Here is a 14,465-nt window from a genome sequence, read left to right on the forward strand (position 1 = left end):
TGATTGCCCCTCTCCCGTACAGGATCACGAGACGCGGGGTTTCGGAGGCCTGCTGTCCCTTCTCCCGGTGCACGCCGAAAGGAGGGATGGAGAAGACTTGCTTGGCGGCGCAATGATCTGGAACGGTGGTGAGAAACCATACGAAGCGGCCACGGCTAGGGTAGACGTCTGTCTGACTATATAGTGCGGGCCGGGTAGGTCATGGGAGTACACCCCATGTCCGAGTCGTCAAAATCCAAAAGAATCGGAAACGGTTCAGTAATTAACGCGTCCGTTAATTATATAGACAACGTGCATAGCTCTGTCCTCGGCTCGGCTCAATCCCGCAACCCGCGGCGCGTCGTGACGAGGCGTGGCGTGGAGAGGCGAGTGAGGAGGAGGAGCGCGCGTGTAGGTCTCCTCTTCTGATGCTCATACAAGTGGTAGAAGAGCTCACCTTATAAAGAGGTGCAACTCTCTCTCAACTTCCGGGGTGGGACTAAACTTTAGTCTCACTCACTCCACTCACATGTGTGCATGGATGGGCCAAGAGAATTTCAGAATTTTAGTTGGGCTTTGGGCCAAAAGCCCACTAGCAAATTCCAACAACGGTCGCGAACTAGTAATGATCAACAAGTGATCATGAACTACTTACGAGTCAAACATAACCCCACCGTGTTCTCTTCTCGAACTCACTCGAAAAGAGACGGTCACGGTTACGCACGTGGTTGGTGTATTTCAATTCGGATCTGGTCTCAAGTTCTCTACAACCGGATATTAAAAATTCCCATCTGCCACATAACCGCGGGCACGGCTCTCAAAAGTTTAAACCCTGTAGGGGTGTCCCAACTTAGCCCATGACAAGCTCACGATCCGCGGAGACAATCCTCCATCGCGGGACACCCGATCAAACTCAGGATCCTGGTGCACAAGACATTTCGACAATGGTAAAACAAGTCCGGCAAGACCTCCCGACGTGCCGACACCCTGATAGTAGCAGCGCGTATCTCGTCTCAGGCCACAATTGGATGGATCAAGCTACGAGTAAAACCAGCCCTCGAATTTCCCCGGGTGGCCCAGCAGGCTGCCCATTTGGGACCAACACCATCAGTGCTGGCCCCCTGTATTATGTTGAATAACAAACCTCAGGTAGCACTAACTCCCTATGCGTCAAGTTTATTATCATGTTTAGTTATTATGTTGAGCAAATGGTAAAACCAATGTTGGGCCTTGCTAGAAGAGTTTTATTCAAAGTGAACCGTCAAGAGGGGCCCATAAACCCTCACCATGTTAGGGACGCAAAATCAAGGAACATAACACCGGTATGACGGAAACTAAGGCGGCAAGAGTGGAACAAAACACCAAGCAAAAGGCCAAGTCTTCCACCCTTTACCAAGTATATAGATGCATTAATTAAATAAGAGATATTGTGATATCCCAAGATATCCATGTCTCATCATGGAACAACCTGCAACTGCACCTGCAACTAGCAACGCTATAAGAGGGGCTGAGCAAAGCGGTAACATAGCCAAACAATGGTTTGCTAGGATGGTGAAAAAAGGTCAGAGGCTATCATGGCAATTTGGGAGGCTTGATAAACAAGTGGTAGGTAGCGCGACATAGCGATAACATCGTGACAACTAGCATAGCAAAGATAGTAGTGAGATCCAAGGTGATGGTCATCTTGCTTGAAATCCCGCTAGGAAGAAGAACGAGTCCATGAATAAGACGATCCCACGTAGTCGAACGAATCCTCACAATCGCAATGAAACAGGAACTATCAAGAAGGAGCACAACCGGAAAGAAGCAAACAACATGGTAAACACACAACACAAAACATGACAAGGTGCTCAATCAAGTATGATGCATGACAAGTCTAAATGATGCTACTCATGGCAAGAGATGATGAATACAAGAACAACACATCAAAGCAAGTTTAAATGAGGCCGGAAACAACATATAACAATTCCGGAAACTCCCCATATGCAAATTTTGAAATTAGTCCAGATCTTAATAACACATTATGTTGAAGTTGTTAAACAGCAAGTTAAAGTGCACCATGATGATCTACGCATCTTTCTAGTCAAGTTACATATAAGGTTCATTTAATTCGGAGTTACGGCCTAGAAGATATGAGCAAAACAAGTTAAACATGGCATTGATGCAAAATGCATTCAAACATCAAGCACACATGCTCAAACCAAGGATGCAACAAGGCAAGATGAAACTACATGCAAAACCAAGCAAGTTTCATCTAGAGCATGCTCAAAACGGAGCAACGGTTCAACACATACACTCAATACAGGTCTCAAACACAATCTGCCCAAAACAGCAACTAAGCACTTTGCAATCAAGAAAGAACATGCTACAGGAAACATGTGGACACAAACTTGATATTCACTCAATGTACAGATTACATGATTCAAATAACAACAAGATTCATGTTCATAGGCATTAGTATTAATCCAACATGATCAAAGCAAAAGGCAACTTTATAACACATATTATGACTTAGTGAAAAACATGGCATACATGTGAGCAGGATTAACATGTTGACGTGTTGGAGGCATGAAACAAACATGCTACAGTGCAAGATCATGGCAAACAAAAGCATGGCAGTAAAGTACAGGTTAAACATGGCAAAACATTATTACTAAGCATCTCCATATAACCTCTAGATTAATGGAAATCATCAAGACAAGATTTCAAGTTATAACAGAATCTCAGACTTTGTGAAAAAACAAAGTATGGCAGAAAACAGATTCATGATGTATACTTTGAGACAACAAAAGTATATGCTACAGGAACATTTCATGGCATCAAAGGGCCTGACAGGCATGCACATTTCAAGCACGACAAAACATGAACACTGAGCTACTGCTGGAAACCACTAGAACATGCTCAAAACATCATGGCAAGAATGCAAATGATAACAGATTCACAGACGTGGTGGAATTTAGTGAACATGGCAGAAACAGCGACAAGTAGACATGTTTGCAAGCTTGGTTAACTCAACATAAAGTATATCATGGTAAGTGAATGTAACCAACAACAAAAAGGAATACTTGTGCAGCCACTCATGGCAAGAACATGGTCATATGATGCATAGATCACTAGCTATTCACATGGCAAGAAATGAACTTACTGTTAATAGACTGACAACAACATTATTTAGCAATCTTAGAGCATGGTAACAACAAGCTACGGCAGGCGATAATTTCAAACAAGGGCATGGATTGATAGAGCATAATAAGATCTACAAAACATTCTTACTGAGCATCTCAAGATTATGCATGGATTAACTAGTAGCATCAAGTTAACATGGCAACATAATTTAGCAGGTTCAGACTTAGCAGAAAACACAATCACTGAAATCAGCAACATCAAGTACCCTACTTTGCATGCTTGTGCTAGTCACCACAGGGCACATAAAAATATATGGATTGCACCATTGTAAAGATGGAATGAATATGATCCTAAAACATGTTGACATGATGCTCAAAAGATAAACACACTAAATGCTATGAAAAAGACAAACCAGCAAGCTATGATAACTTCCAGCAGATTATAACATTTAGCACTTTTGCAACGATGATTAAGGCAACAAGATGGATAGTAACATGCATGCAAATTATACCACCATGTAGAGCATTCAGAGATGAACATTTCCATATCAAGAACATCACCATCGGAGTAATATGCACAAAGTTAGGGTCCACACAAGATGCATGCATGATGCTGTTTCCAGGGACTTAGTGGAATATACCAACGCGAAAACGGGATCAGGCGGACCCGGGATGGAGAGATCAAGGGGAGGAGCTGCGCTGTTTGGATCGGGGGACGGGTGGATCTCATCCACCCGCCTGGATCCGGCACGGAGAGGCAGTGACCGGCGACCGACGGCAAGGTCCGGGCGCGGGCGGCGATGGAGGCGACGGCGCGGGAGAGCTGCGGGGCGGTAGTGGAGCTCGGCGAGGTGGTGGCGCAAGGCGGCTTGGCGAGGTGGTGCGGCGGGGGAGGCGCGAGGCGAGCGACAACGGAGCGGGCGGCGGGCGACTCTTGCGGCGACGCGGGCTGGCGGCGCGGGCGGCGTGCTGCGGTGGTGGCCGGCGTGGCTGGCGGCAGCGGGCGGAGAGGCGGCGAAGGTGGCGGCCGGCGGGAGGCGGTGGCGCGGCGGTGGTGGTCGGCGGTGGAGAAGCGCGGCCCGATTCGGGCCCGGGACGGGCTAGATCTGGGCTTCCTCGGGCCCGCGGTGGCTGGCGGCAGCGGGGGTGATGTGTCGCCCCGGGATTGGCCCGGGCGTGGCGGTGGGCGTGTCCGGCGGCGGCGGACGCGTCCGACGTGGAGGGGAGAAGGTTGGATCTAGGGTTTGCCCGCAAATTTCAAAGGGGGAGGTGTTTATATAGATTCTGGGAGTTAGGAGAGGGCTATTGAAGTGCAGTTTTCGCCCACACGATTGTTATCCAACGGTGGAGAGCATGAATGGGTTTATATGGGCTAGTGGGCTATTGTGAAGGGGTGCTGGGCTGCAAAGAGAGAGGGGGGTTCTGGCGGTCCGTTGGGGTATCAAACGACCTCCAAATGGAACGAAATTTGACAGGCGGCCTACCTGTGATGTACCAAGGCCACTCGACAAATCTCGGCCCATTCCGAGAATGTTTTTCTACTGCTCACTAAATGAGATCTGGAAGGTGTGACGGGTGCGTGTGAGAGTGTCGGATGCCAAAATGGACAACGAAGAAAACAGAGAAACCCGGACGGATGCAAGTTTTGAAACATGAGGATGAAATGCACATGATGACATGGCAAAATGCAACACGCAAGCAAATGACATGACAATGATGGCGAATAAACGGAAGACACCTGGCGCATCGGTCTTCGGGCGTTACAACCATGCCCGGCGAGTGTTCGGCACATGCCATTGGGATTTTTTTACCTTCTCCTAGTTTAACATCAAGCAAGCACGATGGAGGGGTACTTGATGAGGGAGGATGCATTTTTATGCAACACGTGATTGGCCACAAGTGTGGGGTTTGTAGGCATGAAGCAAAAGGACACGGTATTTTTGTAGCATGTGTGTTCTTTGTTTCATGAGTACAAGCACTACACGCCTTGCAATTTCAATGTGATACATGATTGCAAAACTAAGTCGCTACTCCACCGATGGTACACCATTTCAGACACCATCATAAAGTAATGTAGTATGATTACACAATTTGAAAAAATGTGGCCTTGATAACCCACAAGTATAGGGGATCGCAATAGTTTTCAACGGTAGAGTATTCAACCCAAATTTATTGATTCGACACAAGGGGAGCCAAAGAATATTCTCAAGTATTAGCAGCTGGGTTGTCAATTCAACCACACCTGGAAACTTAATATCTGCAGCAAAGTGTTTAGTAGCAAAGTAATATGATAGTAGTGGTAACGGTAGCAAAAGTAATATTTTTGGTATTTTGTAGTGATGATAACAATAGCAATGGAAAAGTAAATAAGCGAAGAACAATATATGGAAAGCTCGTAGGCAATGGATCGGTGATAGAGAATTATGTCGGATGTGGTTCATCATGTAACAGTCATAACATAGGGTGACACAGAACTAGCTCCAATTCATCAATGTAATGTAGGCATGTATTCCGAATATAGTCATACGTGCTTATGGAAAAGAACTTGCATGACATCTTTTGTCCTACCCTCCCGTGGCAGCGGGGTCCTAATGGAAACTAAGGGATATTAAGGCCTCCTTTTAATAGAGTACCGGACCAAAGCATTAACACATAGTGAATACATGAACTCCTCAAACTACGGTCATCACCGGGAGTGGTCCTGATTATTGTCACTTTGGGGTTGCCGGATCATAACACATAGTAGGTGACTATAGACTTGCAAGAAAGGATCAAGAACTCACATATATTCATGAAAACATAATCGGTTTAGATCTGAAATCATGGCACTCGGGCCCTAGTGACAAGCATTAAGCATAGCAAAGTCATAGCAACATCAATCTCAGAACATAGTGGATACTAGGGATCAAACCCTAACGAAACTAACTCGATTACATGATAAATCTCATCCAACCCATCACCGTCCAGCAAGCCTACGATGGAATTACTCACGCACGGCGGTGAGCATCATGAAATTGGTGATGGAGGATGGTTGATGATGACGATGGCGGTGAATTCCCCTCTCCGGAGCCCCAAACGGACTCCAAATCAGCCCTCCCGAGAGAGTTTAGGGCTTGGCGGAGGCTCTGTATCGTAAAACGTGACGAATCCTTCTTCTTTATTTTTTCTCCCCGAACACGAATATATGGAGTTGGAGTTGAGGTCGGTGGAGCTCCAGGGGGCCCACGAGGCAGGGGGCGTGCCCCCCACCCTCGTGGCTAGGGTGTGGGCCCTCTGGCCTTGATTCTTTGTCAGTATTTTTTATTATTTCCAAAAATAATCTGTAACACCCCGGATGTAACTTTCCCAATTTGTACTCCAACTCTTGTCGTTTCCGGCGTTAAGTTATTTTATTTCCTCGGGTTCGGGTTTTTGTCTCCGTGTGTTGTTGTCGTTGTCATGCATCTCATATCATGTCATCATGTGCATTGCATTTGCATACGTGTTCTTCTCATGCATTCGAGCATTTTCCCCGTTGTCCGTTTTGCATTCCGGCGCTTCGTTCTCCTCCGGTGGTCAATTCTACCTTTCTTTCGTGTGTGGGGATTAAACATTTCCGGATTGGACCGAGACTTGCCAAGCGGCCTTGGTTTACTACCGGTAGACCGCCTGTCAAGTTTCGTATCATTTGGACTTCGTTTGATACTCCAACGGTTAACCGAGGGACCGAAAAGGCCTCGTGTGTGTTGCAGCCCAACACCCCTCCATTTTGGCCCAAAACCCACCTAAGCCTTCTCCATCATCTAGATCGTTCGATCACGATCGCGTGGCCGAAAACCACACCTCATTTGGACTCTCCTAACTCCTACTATGCCTATTTAAAGAGCCCCCGAATATCTCCTTTCCCTTCCTCCCGAAAAACCCTAGATCCACCCCTCGCGCGCGCCGGACAAACTCCCCCGCCGACGGACATTGTCCGATCCGCCCGCGCGCCCACTCCTGTGCCACCATGTGGCACCTCCGCCGCTAGCCGCCGCCGCGGCCCGGTGAGCCCGCAGCGGGCCCGCCCGGCCCATCGTCTCCGCCGCCGCTTCGTCCGCCTCCCCGCCGCCCGAGCGCCGCCCGCGCTGCTCCCGCCGCCACCACGCGCCATTGCCGCCACCACCACGCGCCCTCGTCGGCCAACGTGCCTCCCCGATGCCGGTGAACGCCGCCTCTCCTCCCGGGTCGCCGCGCCGCACCGACGCCCCCGCGGCGCCGCTCGCCGCGTCCTCGCCGCCCTCCGGCCCTCCCTCGTCAACCCTGGCCGCCATCGCCTCGCCGGAATCGCTACAGTGCTCACCGGAGTCGCCTCGGGTCACGTGCCACCGAAACCCTAGATCCGGAGGTTGAAAAATTCGTCTAAGTCCCCAATTTTTCAGATCCATATGCTCTTGTTGATGGCCTCGTAACTTTGCATCCGTAGCTCCGATTCATGCATATAGCATATCAAAATGTTCATCTCAAAGAGTACATCATTTCATTTCATTGCATCATTTTCATTTAAGTTCATCTTGATGCCCGAAATGCTGTTAGAAGAGGGCTACTTGAGATAATTGTCAGATCTGCTGCTCCATTTAGCTTTTTGTCATTTTTGCCATGATTATTGTGTGCATGCTATGCCCCTGTGCTCTACATATGTTTTGTTAAGGGTTTTGTTATCTTTCCATAGGTGCAACCCATGTATTTTGTGATGTGTGTGATGACTGGCACAAGCTTGCAAAGTGGTGCACTTAGTAATTCTGATTTCAGGGACTTAGCATTTCCACTAAGTCCTTGAGCTGTTTATCTCATGATGCCATATGTTCATGTTGTTTCCTAGTGATCCATGCCTCTTTTGAGGATGATCAGTAAGGATTTTTTGTTAATCTTGTAGTGCTCTATCCATCCATGTCTTTGTTTGCAATTATGGAGCACCCTAGTTTGAGTCAATCGAGCTCTACTTTTGCTACTTTGTGAATCTAGGCAAATTGTCAACTTGTTTGCAATTTTGCCGATGATGTTGTAGTTGATCCGTGCATGCTATGCTATTGTTCTTGCCATGTCTAGCTTGCATTTTTTGTATTCTTGATGGGTGTATGCTTAGCTTATCATGACTTGCACCGTAGTGAGTGCATCGAGCTCGTAAACATGCCTCCTTGATATTTGTTTTCAGCATGCTCCAGCTTCACTAAGTCTGAAAACTGATTATGTTTTTGCTATGTTCACATGCTTGCAATTGTATTTTCTGATCCCTTTTGGCTCAAGGTCACTAAGAGACTTTTGTTAAGCTATTTGAGTAGCTCCATGCCATGCTTTACTTTGCCATGTTCAGGTCCTGTAGCATGTAGTTTTGTTGCTCCGAAGAGTGCTACCTGATCTGAAATTCCAGACAAGTGTTAATTTCACTAAGTCTGAGATCTGTTTTGCATATGCATTTTTGCCATGCTTGTTTGAATCTGTTAATGAATGAATTAGTCGTAGCTCAGTGCTATACTTTTGTTAAGCATCTTGAATGCATCCCTGCCATGTATTTTTTTGTCATGTTTGGGTGCTGTAGCATGTTCATCTCATTGCATTTAGATGGCTACTTGATGTAAATCACAAACCGGTGTCATAGTTGAATCGCTTGCCATTTCCAAACCGTAACTCCGATTCCGGTGTTCTTTATATCGTTTTCAAGCGATTTAATCTCATCTTTCCAGTGGAACACTTGGATTTCTAAGTTGGGGCCAGGTTCTTGCTTTCCTTGTCAAATCTTGCATATGCATCCCGCATCGCATCCCGCATAGCGTATCATCTTTGCATCATATTGTTTAAGTCTTGCATGTGGTTGATTGTGTCCTTGTTGCTTGTTTTTCTTGTTTGGGTAGAGTCGGGAGACGAGTTCGCTAACGAGGAGCCCGTTGAGTTTGCTTTCGAGGATCCAGTCAACTCTGACAACTGTGCAGGTAAGATGATCATACCCTCGAAATCACTACTATCTTTGCTATGCTAGTTTGCTCGCTCTTTTGCTATGCCAATGCTACGATGCCTACCACTTGCTTTCAAGCCTCCCAAATTGCCATGTCAAACCTCTAACCCACCATGTCCTAGCAAACCGTTGATTGGCTATGTTACCGCTTTGCTCAGCCCCTCTTATAGCGTTGCTAGTTGTAGGTGAAGATTGAAGGCTGTTCCTTGTTGGAACATTTATTTACTTGTTGGGATACCATTATATTATCTTGTTATCTTAATGCATCTATACACTTGGTAAAGGGTGGAAGGCTCGGCTTCTCGCCTAGTGTTTTGTTCCACTCTTACCGCCCTAGTTTCCGTCATATCGGTGTTATATTCCCGGATTTTGCGTTCCTTACGCGGTTGGGTTATAATGGGAACCCCTTGATAGTTCGCCTTGATTAAAGCTTTTCCAGCAATGCCCAACCTTGGTTTTACCATTTTCCACCTAGCCTCTTTTTCCCTTGGGTTTCCAGAGCCCGAGGGTCATCTTATTTAAAGCCCCCCCCCCCGGGCCAGTGCTCCTCTAAGTGTTGGTCCGAACCAGGCAGCCTGCGGGGCCACCTCGGGGAAACTCGAGGGTTGGTTTTACTCGTAGCTTGACCTATCTGAGTGTGCCCTGAGAAAGAGATATGTGCAGCTCCTATCGGGATTTGTCGGCACATTCGGGCGGTGTTGCTGGTCTTGTTTTAACCTGTCGAAGTGTCTTGAAGAACCGAGATATTGAGTCTGATCGGAACGTCTTGGGAGGAGGTCTATTCCTTCGTTGACCGTGAGAGCTTGTCATGGGCTAAGTTGGGACTCCCCTGCAGGGATTTGAACTTTCGAAAGCCGTGCCCGCGGTTATGGGCAGATGGGAATTTGTTAATGTCCGGTTGTAGACAACTTGAACCTTAATTTAATTAAAATGAATCAACTGAGTGTGTTACCGTGATGGCCTCTTCTCAGCGGAGTCCGGGAAGTGGACACGGTGTTGGAGTAATGTTTGCGCAGGTTGTTCTTTAGTTTCCCGCTCGCGCTTTGCCTCCTCTTCTCGCTCTCTTTTGCGAACAGGATAGCCACCATACCTGCTAGTCGCTTGCTGCAGCTCCATATATATATTTACCTTGCCTTACCTATAAGCTTAAATAGTCTTGATCGCGAGGGTGCGAGATTGCTGAGTCCCTGTGGCTCACAGATTACTATTACACCAGATGCAGGGCCTGATGATTCCGCTCCAGGAGACGCGCTTGAGCTCAAGTGGGAGTTCGACGAGGACTCTCAACGTTACTATGTTTCCTTTTCTGATGATCAGTAGTGGTGCCCAGTTGGGGGTGATCGGGACCGTGTCGCATGTTGGGTCATCTTTTATTTTGGCGCCGTAGTCGGGCCATGAGTGTATGGATGATGTAATGTTATTTGTGTACTTGATTGACGTGGCGATTGTAAGCCAACTATATTATTCTCCCCTTTATTATTTATATTACATGGGATGTTGTGAAGATTGCCTAACTTGCGACATATGCCTTTAATGCGATTATGTCTCTAAGTCGTGCCTCAACACGTGGGAGCTATAGTCGCATCGAGGGTGTTACATAATCTTCGTGGAGTTTCAGGTCATTCCGAAAACTTTTGTTTCTGCACATAAATAACACCATGGCAATTGTGCTGAAAACAACGTCAGTCCGGATTAGTTCCATTCAAATCATGCAAGTTAGAGTCTAAAATAAGGGCAAAAGTGTTTGGAAAAATAGATACGACGGAGACGTATCAGGCCTACAGGCACATCAATCATGGAGATCATAAGTTTTGCTTCTTATTGCTCCACGTGTTGGTCAATCTTTGTTCATCAATGTCATAACTTGATGATCACGTCATTGTCTAGCTCACACGCATTGCCTCATTGTACCAAAGGATGGAGGGGAAGCCTTTCACATTGACGCATTGTTGGATGAAGCTCAAGGGAGAGCCCATCTAGATGAACAACATGCGTCGATGAAGAAGTTAAATCTTGAGGAGAGAAAGTTTGAGATGGAGACCACTTTCGAGGATTTGGTTAAATCTAGGATTCGTCAATTTTAAAAGTTGTTGGACACTTGGTGCTTTTATTAGGGTTTAAATGTATGGTTGAATTGCCATTGATCAACAATTCAAACTGACTCTGCATGGCGGACATTTGTTTTTTATAAAAAAAATAGACGGGCAATTTGGTGCACTCGGTTTGAAGAGCGACTTTGCTATTGTTGTGAACACATCAAGACATTTGAAGTGTCTGATTTGATGGACGGCGATTGGAGATTCCCTGACTTTGCTAAGAAGCAATGTCAGAGCTACGAACTGATTACCGGGCAAGCCAGGACGGGTCAAACTTAGAAATAACATTTTTGTCTTCATGCCTAGGCTTTTTGGTCTTTCTTACCTATTTTTTGGCCCCGGCCTAACTCCAACCCTGCTAACACTTATTCCCTTCGTCTGGATTTATTGAGACCCTTGTATTTTGGACTAGACTTTGAATATCTATATAACAAATAAAACATAAAGTATATCTAAAAAGGTATATTTTTGAATTTGTATTTGAAAGATGTTTTTCATATTTTTGTGACATATAGTTTATATTTTGTTAGTTAAATTTATAGCTCAATCTATGACTCAAAGTAAGAGGCGGCCTTAGAGCATCTACTGCCGGGCGCCTCAAACCGGTCTAAACGCTCGGGCGGACGGACTGGTCACTGATCGGTTGAAAAAAAACCCGACTCACGCGGGCGGCTCAAACCGGCCTCAAATGCCCGGGCTGTCCGACGCCCCTCATATCTAGCCCAAATGTAGGGTGGATATGGGGAGCCCAGGCGCTTACGCCACATCAGCCCAGCTCACCATCGACCCCACTCCGTCCCCACAAAAAAAAACCCAATTTGGAACCCTAGCTCACTTCACTTGCCTCTCTCGCTCCGTCCCCTCTTCTCCCCTCTCCGATTTGGATTGAATCCAACGACTCCGGCGAGATGTCGAGCTCTAGCAGTCGCTCCGACTCCGACCTCAACGTCGACGAGGAGCTGGCCCTCCGCATTGCACTTGAGCAGTCCAAGGTGGACACGGGGGCAGCTCCGGATTTGCCCCGTCGCCGCCCATGCCGACATAGTGCGAACGCCGGAGCTGGCCCCTCTCGGCCCGCGCACAGGTGCGTGAGGGTTACGCAGTCCCCACGCCGTGCCCTTCCCCCGCCAACTGTTGCTTCGTGAGGGGGGCAGTAGGTGCTAGTGCCCGCTCCACCGGCCCGGACACGCACACCAGAATCGGAGGGACACGCTGCCTGCCGCGAGAGGCGGCGGGTAAGAAAGAGGGATGCGGCGGAGCAATCCGTGCGCTGCTGCCATGGGTTGCCGGCGGACCCCGACGAGGATGAGCTGCTCCTTGCTTGGGTCTACCGCCGGTCACTGATGACGGTGGAGACGGACACTAGGCGGCCATGGAGGAAGAACGCGAAGGCGCTCTAGCTTGCCATTGAGCAGCCGGAGCACGAGGCAGCGGAGGCAGCTCGGGTGGCAAAGCTGAAGCGGCAGCAGGATAGACCAGTCCGGTGGATGAAGAGGCTCATTTTCATCTCCAAATCCTTGTCTGATGACGATGACAACCATGAGTCTTCCAATGATGACTCGGACGATCCACCACAGGCCGCAGACGCCTACAACTGCGTCGTGGAACAGAAGGGCAAATGGCTCGCGAGGAAGTGGTGACCCCGCTCCTTCTCCTTTTGTATTATCCTTTTTAGTTGTGTAAGTTTAGAACGTGTCCGGGGATAAACTGTGGTGATCTTTTGGATGATGTAAATGGGTTTATGTGCATTTCATTGTCTGTTTGATGTTGATTTCTTTTTCCGTTGTTTGATCACGTGAGTAGTTCGTCACGTTGCATGCGTAGTATGGATATAGGATGCCGGATATGAGGTACACGACTGTGCGGCGAGAATTTGAGGACTGACCGCGGGCGTGTCAGTCGTGTCTGCAGACATATAGGGCATCGGATTTGGTAATCATGCCTGTAGATGCTCTAATATTCCAGAACGGAGGTAGTACAATGCAATATTTGTTGAGCTTTGTAGAATTTTGGCCAAGAAAATCTTGATTAAATCCATCTGAATTGTGCAATCCACGTATCACCGAGCAATGTTACACCTATAAATGGGGTTATGTAATATTTACGTGGTTAGTCTATTGATAGGTTATGGTTGGGGACGAGGGAGGAGGGGACCACCCGAGTGAAATTTGGGAGGAGGGGGGAGATCAGTGAGGGAAAGTTATGTAAGCTTTGCATAACTCCTTCGTGGGTGTAGGATTGTGTATGACCTAACCATTTTCACATGTATGGGCTACTAAAATCAATTTCTAGCTTCTAGCTTCTGGATCCAAGAAGGCGGATCCCAAACAGATTAGAAATTTGTTGTTTCAGTGCTAGCTCCACGAAGCACTTTGTGGATCACTTAAAAAACTGAAGTAGAAGACGAGCTAAAAGATCGAGGTTTTGTTCATCACAGATGGCTCTGAAGTGGAAAACGGCCGGTTTCCTCTCCCACAACCACAAAAGCACGTAAGGTCTTGTACAATGCATAATGCTTAGAGACGTGCTTAACAAAATAAATCGGGTTTTCTTAAGCAGAAGTGTGTTATCTCTATAAAAGGGTTACTAATTAAGCCCCTCTACAAATAAGCATCAGTGTCTAAGAAAAAATGAGTTTATCCCTCTAAGCACCTTCCTAAACGTCTTCCATTTTACAATGCCTAATTTGGCTGAAATGCCCTTACCGGTTCGACCAAAATTCCAATCCCTCTATGTACAAATAAGCACCGGTCTCTAAGAACCCCCCACAAACATCTTGCACTGTATAAGGCCTAATGCAACTAAAATACCCTTATGGTTCAGCCAATTCCCTATCAACCCTAGAGGGTTTCCCCCATCACCTTGACCACCGCTAGGGTTCCTCATTGGCCTCCTCCCCCCTAGATGGTCAACCTCCGCTTCCCACATATCACCCGATCCAGCAACCCCCTCCAATTCCTCTTCTCTGTGTCCACCAAGACTTGCCCCTCGATTCCTGTCCTTTGTGTCCAATCCTCGCTATTGAGCGAATGGATGTCACTCCGCCTCCCTGAGTGCACGCCGCCAAAGCTAAGGTAACGGCCCTCCCTTTTCACCATGTTCGCCCTCTACCGCTCCCTCCCCCTACTAGCGCACGGCGATACCTCTTCGTGGAGTGCCTGCGTGCTCCGTGGCGTGCATGCTGAGTGTTGCTGCTTGTGTATATGTTGTGTGTGTGTGTGTGTGTGTGTGTGTGTGTGTGTTGGCTGTGCTTGTGTTCGTGTGTGTGTGTGTGTGTGTGGCAATGTGCTACTG

The sequence above is a fragment of the Triticum urartu genome, chromosome 2A, assembly GCF_056163025.1.
Source record: "Triticum urartu cultivar PI428250 chromosome 2A, HENAU_Tu73, whole genome shotgun sequence".
Lineage (NCBI taxonomy): Eukaryota > Viridiplantae > Streptophyta > Magnoliopsida > Poales > Poaceae > Triticum > Triticum urartu.